This window comes from Macaca thibetana, chromosome 5 (assembly GCF_024542745.1).
Source record: "Macaca thibetana thibetana isolate TM-01 chromosome 5, ASM2454274v1, whole genome shotgun sequence".
NCBI lineage: Eukaryota > Metazoa > Chordata > Mammalia > Primates > Cercopithecidae > Macaca > Macaca thibetana.
The window spans coordinates 157,909,562-157,921,234 of NC_065582.1; the positions used below are offsets into that span (position 1 = coordinate 157,909,562).

Below are 11,673 nucleotides of genomic sequence, written 5' to 3' on the forward strand. Positions count from 1 at the left end.
AGCGTATAAACAGAACCAAAGACAAGAACCACATGATTATCTCAATAGATGCAGAAAAGGCTTTTAACAAAATTCAACAGCCCTTCATGCTAAAAATGGTCAATAAATTCGGTATTGATGGAACGTATCTCAAAATAATAAGAGCTATTTATGACAAACCCACAGCCAATATCATACTGAATGGGCAAAAACTGGAAAAATTCCCTTTGAAAACTGGCACAAGACAGGGATGCCATCACTCACCACTCCTATTCAACATAGTGTTGGAAGTTCTGGCTAGGGCAATCAGGCAAGAGAAAGAAATCAAGGGTATTCAGTTAGGAAAAGAAGAAATCAAATTGTCCCTTTTGCAGATGACATGATTGTATATTTAGAAAACCCCATTGTCTCAGCCCAAAATCTCCTTAAGCTGATAAGCAACTTCAGCAAAGTCTCAGGATACAAAATCAATGTGCAAAAATCACAAGCATTCTTATACACCAGTAACAGACAAACAGAGAGCCAAATCATGAATGAACTTCCATTCACTGTTGCTTCAAAGAGAATAAAATACCTAGGAATCCAACTTACAAGGTATGTGAAGGACCTCTTCAAGGAGAACTACAAACCACTGCTCAGTGAAATAAAAGAGGACACAAACATATGGAAGAACATACCATGCTCATGGATAGGAAGAATCAATATCGTGAAAATGGCCATACTGCCCAAGGTAATTTATAGATTCAATGCCATCCCCATCAAGCTACCAATGAGTTTCTTCACAGAATTGGAAAAAAACTGCTTTAAAGTTCATATGGAACCAAGAAAGAGCCTGCATCTCCAAGACAATCCTAAGTCAAAAGAACAAAGCTGGAGGCATCACACTACCTGACTTCAAACTATACTACAAGGCTACAGTAACCAAAACAGCATGGTACTGGTACCAAAACAGAGATATAGACCAATGGAACAGAACCGAGTCCTCAGAAATAATACCACACATCTACAGCCATCCGATCTTTGACAAACCTGAGAGAAACAAGAAATGGGGAAAGGATTCCCTATTTAATAAATGGTGCTGGGAAAATTGGCTAGCCATAAGTAGAATGCTGAAACTGGATCCTTTCCTTACTCCTTATACGAAAATTAATTCAAGATGGATTAGAGACTTAAATGTTAGACCTAATACCATAAAAACCCTAGAGGAAAACCTAGGTAGTACCATTGAGAACATAGGCATGGGCAAAGACTTCATGTCTAAAACACCAAAAGCAATGGCAGCAAAAGCCAAAATTGACAAATGGGATCTAATTAAACTAAAGAGCTTCTGCACAGCAAAAGAAACTACCATCAGAGTGAACAGGCAACCTACAGAATGGGAGAAAATGTTTGCAATCTACTCGTCTGACAAAGGGCTAATATCCAGAACCTACAAAGAACTCAAACAAATTTACAAGAAAAAAACAAACAACCCCATCAAAAAGTGGGCAAAGGATATGAACAGACATTTCTCAAAAGAAGACATTCATACAGCCAACAGACACATGAAAAAATGCTCATCATCACTGGCCATCAGAGAAATGCAAATCAAAACCACAATGAGATACCATCTCACACCAGTTAGAATGGCGATCATTAAAAAGTCAGGAAACAACAGGTGCTGGAGAGGATGTGGAGAAATAGGAACACTTTTACACTGTTGGTGGGATTGTAAACTAGTTCAACCATTATGGAAAACAGTATTGCAATTTCTCAAGGATCTAGAACTAGATGTACCATATGAACCAGCCATCCCATTACTGGGTATATACCCAAAGGATTATAAATCATGCTGCTATAAAGACACATGCACACGTATGTTTATTGCGGCACTATTCACAATAGCAAAGACTTGGAATCAACCCAAATGTCCATCAGTGACAGACTGGATTAAGAAAATGTGGCACATATACATCATGGAATACTATGCAGCCATAAAAAAGGATGAGTTTGTGTCCTTTGTAGGGACATGGATGCAGCTGGAAACCATCATTCTTAGCAAACTATCACAAGAACGGAAAACCAAACACCGCATGTTCTCACTCATAGGTGGGAACTGAACAATGAGATCACTTGGACTCGGGAAGGGGAACACCACACACCGGGGCCTATCATGGGGAGGGGGGAGTGGGGAGGGATTGCATTGGGAGTTATACCTGATGTAAATGACGAGTTGATGGGTGCTGACGAGTTGATGGGTGCAGCACAGCAACATGGCACAAGTATACATATGTAACAAACCTGCACGTTATGCACATGTATCCTAGAACTTAAAGTATAATAAAAAAAAAAAAATACCAAGTGTCAGGTATGTCCTTATAGCAGCATGAGAAACTCTGCTACTCTCCTGTTCTAAGTGGAATGAGGGACACACCTCGTAGACTCAGACCTACATACCTGCAGTGTGAAGCAGAGACAATCCAGAGATTGATGGGAATAAACAATTGCTGTGTTAATCCACTGAATTTGGATGGTTTGTTGAGCAACATTATGATAATAATTTACCAATCCAGATTTAATGAGAATTCTTACACACTGGTGGTGGAAGTACAAATTGGCACAAACTTTTTGAAAAATAGTTGTTCCTTACTTATAAATATCTATACAGTTCCCTACAACACATAAATTCCACCAATAGGTAAATAACCTGGAAGAAATCAGGATGAATATAAAAGAATGTGCATAAAATAATGTGTAATAATAAAAACTGAAAAAAATCTTAGAGAGAATAAATATATAGTAATATATTCATAAAGTGGAATAAGTGTGTATACACAGTCATATTCTCACAAAATGGAATAGAGTATCACTTTGGAAATAAACCTATTTGACTAAAAAGGCCGGTATGTGTCTCACAAGCAGAATGCTGAACAAAAGAAGAATGTTTTCCAAAAAACACACTTTTTTTCCAGTCTATGATATTCGAAAACAGAAAATAATACTTCAATGTTCAGGAATGCATACAAAAACACATATATGAGATATTTGCCATAATCTTGGTTTCCATCTACTTAGAAGGAAATCCTGGTTTCCTTCTATTTAGAGAATTTTCCTCCATGAGAATCTGATATATAGAACTCTCAGATGGGAAGCTGAATTCTTCCGCCACCATTCTAACATCAGTGTCATGAGTATATAATCTAGGCTCTGTCAATTAACATATCCTTCCTGGAACTCCCAATCTTAAGTACAAGTAGGATAGTGAAGAATTTGTGTTGCAGCAAAGCACATTGTTCTGTGTGACAACAGTCCCTTCCTTTGGTAAAGGTTTGGCTATCACTCTAGCAGTAGCTTCCTTTCGGTTTTGATGCAATTTTTTATGTTCATTTTGTTTTATTTTTTAACCCTAGTTCACCAATTTCCTGTTACTTCTCTGTGTAAACCATAATTTTTTTTTGTAGTAAACTCTTGTTAATGAACCAGTGGTGAGTTCTGGGGCTTGCTGCTAAGAAAACTAGGAGACAAGCTAACAGATCTTAAGATGGTCGATGACAGTCAGGATCTTTCAAGTCTTGGGCCAGAAGGGACTTAGAAAAGAATATGTCCAGCTAAACATATGCATATCTTTCTACTAGGTGTCTGAGGCCCTAGGTAAATGCGGGTCTGTGATTCCATTTTTCACAAGTAGACACTATTTTCTGAGTTATTTTGAAACTGTAATCTCCAGTGAGCAAAGTGGCTGCTATTTTCTGTGTAGAAGGTGCCAGGAAGTTTGCTCTGTGCTCTCCTGTCTCTCCACTGGAAATTGCCTCATTAACTTCTGTGACATTATAAGAGCTGCTGTATTACCTCATAATGTTGGAAAATATGTCCAATTGCCATTCTATTTCTTTACTTTAGCATCCTCTGTGACTTCTAAAAGGGAATTTGTCCCTTTGAAACTATCATATCTTTTTATTTTTCATGTTTAGTAATACAAAACCTTTTGCGAAACCTAGAAGGGTTTATAAACCATGATAATTTTTAACTAACAAAAACATGAAAGAAAAATGCCGTGCAGAACAGAGTAAATTCACATGAGATGCTGGTTATACATCCATTCTGACTCTGGCAGCAAAATAAGAGCACCAGAGAATCAACAAAGGGAAAATAAAAGGTAGAAAAAAACCCAAAAAGCTGACAAAGAATTCTGAACATGAAATAAAGGCAGAAACACAGAGAAAAGTAAACTCAAAGAAGGAAAAGGAAATCTAAAATAAATAAAGGTAACCCATCATGAAAATAATTGACAAAGACAAAAAATAAACAAGCTAATACCAAGGAGAAAGAAAAATGAAAGGAAGAAAAATGAAAGGAAGAAAAATTCCAAATTCATGTTTAATTTTCTCAAGTAAGCAAAAATACACCAAAACAACAAGGGAAAACAGATCCTAGAAAAATGGAAAGAACAATATACAGTGTGCAAGTTCTACCTCATAAATCTTAAGATGTTGGAGAGACTTGAGATGTACTCATTCTTTATTAAACACATATAGAGAAATATTTTGCTGCTTGCAAAACTACATTCACTCACTGCCCCTGTTCCATCTTTACTGCCTTAGGAAGTAAAGGGCTCCAAAGCTGAAAGCATTTCAGGTTTATTTATCAAGGCTAAACTTCCGTAAGTGATTTTGTATAGACATGAAACAGGTTAGAGAAGAAAGGCATGGCCACACATTTTGAAAATCAGTATTCCCTTCAGTCTACACATCTTTTCAACAATTTATTCAACAACATATTTACCAGACATTTTCCTTCACACTCATTGGGCTACTCTAGTCATAGTAATTTCCAAGAGGTCTATCTGAATAATATTACATTTTAAGTAGATATTTGCAGTGCATGAGGCTTTTCAAAGGAATTTTATAGATGCTAAAATTCCCTATTATGATAGGTTCCTATATTGGTTTTGCATAGCTTATAGGAATAGGAAAGAGGTATGTAAATTAAATATGGAGGCATTTTTTGGCCCTTCTCAACTGGGGTTTGTGAGAGAATAAGCCCCATTGAAATTATTTGTAAGACTATTGTCAAAAGTACCATTCCAGATGAAAAGAAGTCAATTGATTATACATAAGAGATGACTAAGGGCAATTGTTTTCAAATGACTTCAGCATTATATAAACAATTGTCAGAAATGTAAATGTTTGGTCCTCATCTTAGATCTACAAAATCAGACATTATATTCACGAGGAGAGACCAGGCAATCTGTGTTTTAATAAAATCTACACATGATTCTGGTCCAGTCTGAAATTTGAGAATTACCGCCTTAGTGCATTCAAGCCTAAATCCCTTTGGGAGCGAGGTTAAGACAGTTGTATCAGACTGTTCTTTCATTGCTGTAAAGAATACCTGGGGCTGGTCAATTTATAAAGAAAAAAGGTTTAATTTGCTGATGATTCTGCACGCTTTACAGGAAGCATGATGCTGACAGCTGCTCAGTTTCTAGGGAATCATAAGGAAGCTTACAATAATGGCAGAAGGTGAAGGGCAAATGGGGGATCCGCCCCATGACCCAAACACCTCCCAACCAGGCCCCACTTCCAGGACTGGATTTTGCAATTCTACATGAGATTTTGGAGGGTACAAATATTCAAACGATTATATCAACAGCCTATCAGCTTCTTGAGGACAGAGATTTGGAATGTTTTTCAAATAGTCACAATGTAAAATGATAAAACTAGTACAGTAGATATTTTAATGTTATTCTCTTACATAGATGGATAGCCTTAGGAAAAAGCCTGCTGTGGTTTTATCAGAAATTATCCTGATAATAACAAAATTGTAAATATCAAATTTCGATGGCAAGGTGGAGTATTTGATAATCTACTATTCTGAGTTCATCATCATGTAAGCAAACTTACTACAACAATTACTACCACAAAGAGATACATAATGAGAATTACTAATAATAATACAGACCTATGGCAACTGATGGTCAAAAATCCAAAAAATACTTACAATTCTATGGAGGAAATATAAATGGAAGGGAAAAATCTTTCTATGTGTTTGCATGTGTATGTGTGTGTGGTGGGAGGTGTTTGTGTTAGTAGGTGAAAGTGGCAGTTATATAGAGTTTCATTTGGTTTGTTTTTTAATGAGATCAAAGAAACATGCCCCTGAACTGCATACAAATAGATACTTTAGTATTTACTTTGATTTACACACACACACACACACACACACACACACATACATGCGCACACATGTACTGCTGTAACTTTCTTTTTGTTCTCCATTTTATGCTATAATAGTCTATTTTTCTTTTTCTAGTGATGAACAATAAGACATAGCAGGAGAGAGTTTTTGCAGAAAAAGGCAATGCGTCATCAAAATACAAGAATATTAAAAGCAAATTTCAAATCAGGAAAACATTTGAGCTTTATGCACCAATTAGATTTGGGAACTAAAATGTATTTCAGATTTAGTATTATTTCTTCTACTTTTTTTTAGTTTTCTTCCTTTTTACTTTTCTTTTCATCCTATATTTCTTTTGCTATTCTCCTTCTTTGCTAATAAACTTCTGCTTCTTCTACCCAAATGAGTGAAATATAGCCAATTGGGTCTTCATTTTCACTTTACATGTTGAAGTACAGCAATCCTCTTCAGATGGTTTGATCCTCTTCTCTCAATATCAAGGACAAATTATTGAAGATCAATACTGATGCCAAGGGACATAGTCTTCTAGTTACTGCAACCATATAGAGAAGAGGGCAATAATATTTGAATGGAAAGTGAAGTCACAAATAATTGATATCCACTACAAAAAAAACCACAAACCATCATTTCTGTCACAATATTATTACTTATTGGTTCACCAATTCTGAAAGCAAAAAGTACTGCTGAAATAAAATAGTAACTAAACAAAGTATTTTATCTGTAGTCACAAATTAAAATTATTCTATTACATTTAACTGTTATTTGATAAATGTCTGTTCAGTACATGTGAAAGACAATATGGTAGATAACATATGCATTATTTCTTAGCTTGCCTATATGTAGGTATTAGTTGGTGGACTTGTTAATATGCATATTTCTGGCCTCCATTCAAAGAAATTACACCTCATTGTTATGGGGAAAGGGCTCAATAATTTATTTTTAACAAGCTCCAAAGGCAATTTTCATGTTTTAGGACAAACACTTGCAAATGCCCTGGGAACAGAAAATTGGAACAATGTCACTTTCCTCAAAATTCCTAAATTCTGAAGCATTTGAAATCATAATCATCTTTTGATGTTGGTGCACACATATAGTGACTTCAAATACAAAATAAAATATGTTATATTTTATAAAGCATAGGCTCAGCTTCAAGGTTCAGGTTCAACATGTAAAATGCTTATAAGTAATCTCTCCTCCCTTTACAATAGCAAAAAGCTACAGAAACTGAAAGTCAATAACTTTTCTTGGACCCATCAGACAACTGAGGTCACAGGGTAAATAGCAAGCCTAAAATCTGAAGAGAAAGGGAACTCCAGATAGTCATAGCTGAGATCTGCTTACCTAGAGCAGATGCCGAGGAGCCATAAACTGGTAGGCAAACTTAAATAGTAATTTTAACAAACTGCCCAAAACGAAATGTAGACTAGCTTGAGTTGGAGAAATTCCTAGGGCTGCATTCTAAAAATGTCCTTCACGGTTTTATGGGTTCTACTTCCAGAAACTCACCAGATTCTTATTAGCAGAGGGCCATGAAAGAGCCTCTCAAGGATCTGGCAAGGTTGGGGAGGTATAATCATTATAATATACACACCTAGAGAGTTCTCCATTAAAACAAAAAGCAAAACGAACAAACAACAAGCAACAATACCTATCTCCATTGGAAAAAACTTTACCAGAGCCTTATCCTATGTGGGAAAAGAGTATTTCTTCAACTTCAGCCCCCTTTAGTCTTCTTGTTTCAACTTAGTGGGGGAAGGATGAAAGCTAAGAAACACCAGTGAAGTGTACAGCCTTATGACACAGGCCAGCTGAAAGAGTGATATTTAACCATACAATTATAGAATATTTTGCCTTCCTCACAGCCTACCACCTTATCAACAGGGCTTTAATATAATAACACTGCATTACAATAGAAAGTTGCAAAGTATAGATTCTATTTTAAAAGGAATTCTTAGGGAAGCACAAACACAACAGGTGAGAAAATAAATGAAGAAAATAAAGGAATTTGAAGCTTCTGGAACTTACAACTTTAACAGATGTTCAAAACACTCCATCTCCTAGCCTAATTTAAAAGCTCATAGCAAAGGCCTATTTACTTCAGTTCTTATTATCTGATGCAACATATATGGATTTCACAAAAAAATTATAAACCATGCTAAAATGCAAGTAAAACATAATCTAAGGAGACCTAACAAGCATTAGAACCAGGCAGAGTTATTACACCGATTTGAGAATTATCAAATAGGAAATTTAAAATTACTATTTTAATATATACATGTTTAAGAAGAGATAGACAATAAAAGTAGGAGGAAGGGAACATTCAGAAGAGTTCAAAGGGAAATTCTAGAAATAAAAAGTACTGCAACAGAAATGAAGAATGTTTTTTTGACAGGTTCATCAGTAGATTAGACATGGATAAAGAAACAATTAATGAGCTTTAAGGGAAATCAATACAAACTTCCCAAACTGAGAGGCAAACAGAAAGGATAATTAAAAATAAATGAAAAAAAATAACAAAACCAAACAAACAAAGCACAGAACATGCAAGAACTACAGGACAATGTCAAAAGGTCTCACACGTGCCTATTGGAATATCAGGAAAAGAAGAAATCAGAAATCCCTCGCTACCTTTCACAAAGTCTTCTGGACCACATAAGCAATACTTCTGTCTTTCTCTCTTTGACAAAAATTTAGTCACATGATGCCAAAAGAAGGTTGAGAAATGCAGTCTTTTAATTGTGCACGCTGATCAGTGTTCTGTTACTTAGGGAAAATTGGAGAATGGTAAAACAGCCTCTATTGTACTCAGCTGGAAGTAATAAATCTGGGAATAAAACAGTTTGATTATGAAAATATATTTGTCATTCTAATATGGAAGGACTTTATTCTTTAGTGTTCTGAAAGGCACACGGTAATTTACTCTGACAAGGTCTATATGAGTCTATATTAACTATATTGGATTTGAGCATATCTTGCCTTAGAGATATTGTTGCCCATTCCTCACATAACTTTTTAGCTAATCGGTGGAAACATGTCATATTGCTGAGCAAATGCAAAAATTGAGTTGAATCTGGGCTAATCCCAGAAGTCCTAGATGTAACCATTCATAGCAGTATTTGTCTTCAGGCCTGTTGAAGTATGAAGAAAGAAAAAATAATTTAATTTGGATGGAATGCCAAGTTCATTAATTAAAAAGTAAAAAGAAAAGAAAAAAAGGACAATGTTGCACAACTAGAGAGGATAAAAAATTTGAAGACTATGAGTAAACTTTCCTGTTATATCAAATAATTTGATTTTATATTTTCTGAATAATGAATGGGAAACCATGAAATTTTAGAATAGGTTGAAAATTCTGAGATGCACTTAAGGAAACAAATTAGAAACATTGTCACTTGCTTTAAAAGAAGAAAAATGAATATACAAAAATCTGGTAGGTGAGTAATGCATTTACAATAAAGGTAAGAGATTGATTGAAAAATAAATACATCCGAATTATATTGAAAGCAACATTTGCCTACTTCCCTAATTTAACTGTAAACAACTTTGCAAATATCCAATCCTCCCAAATCTAGACCTCACCAATAGTTGTCCAAAGTTTACTATTTAACAACAGTTTGAAGAACGCATTCTGGAATTTTAGATGCACTGCAAACTTTAAGTTTAGGTTACGAACATGTCCCTCTTTTGGAGTGAAGCAATTGTTTATTTTATTCTATCTTTTTTTTTTTTTTTCCCAGGAGTGGAAAATATCATGCAATCTGACTGAAATTCAGATTATCTTCAAACAGTTACGCTGAGACTACAAGGTATACTGGGAAGAGAGAGCTCACTGTCTGATCACTTACTCACCAGAAATTTAACATGTTGGAGAACATCTTGTATTATTTGGAATCTATCTATCATTAAACATAAATGAGGAGACTGTGGTACACAAATGTGGTAATACCAAATGGATACATGTATTAAAGACACTGTAACCATCTGGACTCAATATGGGACCCAGAATGTTCCCATTTATCAAATTATAATTCCCATACGATATTTTATATCTGTAATTCAATGTTGATGAAAACATAATTGTTTTCCATTTGTCAGAGTGATTTTCAGCAGTAATGAATTAAGTTAACACATTTATCAGAGAAGGAAAAGATTGGTGTCCAAAAGAGAATTTTACTAAATTCTCTGGTTTTAAAGAAAGAGGAAGAACAGAGACAAATAACAGTCACCATCAGAGGATTATTCAAAAATTTTAAGAATGAACGCATTTTATAATTATTCTTGTCTCCATCTGTTTGAATTAATTTCCTCTCTTAAAAGTGCTCTCCCTTTTCACTGTTTACCTAGATATTAAACAGGTTTCAAGATCCATCTTTTCCATAAAAAAATTTTATTATTACCATCCACTCCATTATACACTGAACTGTCCCTTCTGTAACACAGGAGACATTACTACCGCCACCAAATAACTTTTATCACGGGCTTTTTAATGATCTCCATGCAAAAGAGAGGTCTGTCTTCTTTCCTGTCTTTCTTTTTTTTTTTTTTCCTATTAATTGATTTCTTTCTTTCTTTTTTCCTTTTTTTCAAGTTTTATCATGAAAAATTGTATAACAAACACCAATAAATAAAACTAAGAAAAATGCAGATATTATTTTTCAAGACATAGAAGTTACCCCACTTTGTCTACCAGGACTGTGTTATAGCTGGAACATCTCTATTGGAAACTCAGGATATCTTGATAGACCATTAGCACAGCCTGTAAAAAATATTACCCTCAATAGTTCTTTGATGAATACTAGCACCCTTTTTAGTTCTGGCTATTGCTACTTAGGATAACCAGTATCATATTCTTTCCCCTTGTTCTGAAATAAATGCTGTCAAGAACACTTTCACTTCCAGTCCGTCTAGACTCTAGCTCTTCTAAGAGTTAGTCCAGGAAGGAATCTATGATGGTAAGATTGAAGGTATTAATGCAATAAGTAAAAGTAAAAACTAATAGGGAGCAATAAATGCCCTGAGAGCTCCTTCCTTCCTCCAGTCTAGACTCTGTTTTCTCCCAAATGTTATTGGGCATCCTGAGTGTTTTTCAATCACCTCTTGTACCTCTCACTTAGCCACATTTTGCTTCTTAGCACTTAGTCCTTGAATCCTATAGTCAAATTTTCATGATTTTCTAAGTATTTTTGCTCTCCAAAGTGTATAATCCTTATTCCGTTATTCTCCTCAGTCATGGCACCTCTGTTCTTCCAGCGAATGAGGTCAAAAATCTTGGAGATATCCTTGCAGTTTCTCAGTCTCCAGAATACCCCTGAAATCTAACATTTTTTTTGGTAATACCACCGTAGCCCAAGCCAACAACATACCTAAATATGACGATTGCAATGCCCTCTGACAGTCTTCCATTTTCCAGTATTATCAGCCCTCGTACACATATACCTCTGTCTATCTTTTCCAAATGATGATTTTGACATAGGAATCTGTTCATGACATTCCTGCAATCTAAGTTCTCCAGTGGTT

The 11,673-nt window shown here is 35.1% G+C and overlaps 1 long non-coding RNA gene across 1 annotated transcript in view; it reads left to right on the forward strand.

The window, feature by feature from the left end:
* LOC126954499 (uncharacterized) overlaps nucleotides 1-10,152 on the forward strand; it is a 28,756-nt gene extending 18,604 nt beyond the window's left edge. Inside the window, exon 5 of the long non-coding RNA XR_007725616.1 lies at nucleotides 9,894-10,152. This is a non-coding gene — a long non-coding RNA (uncharacterized LOC126954499). The remainder of the gene's footprint in view (nucleotides 1-9,893) is intronic.
* The last annotated feature ends 1,521 nt before the right edge of the window (nucleotides 10,153-11,673 follow it).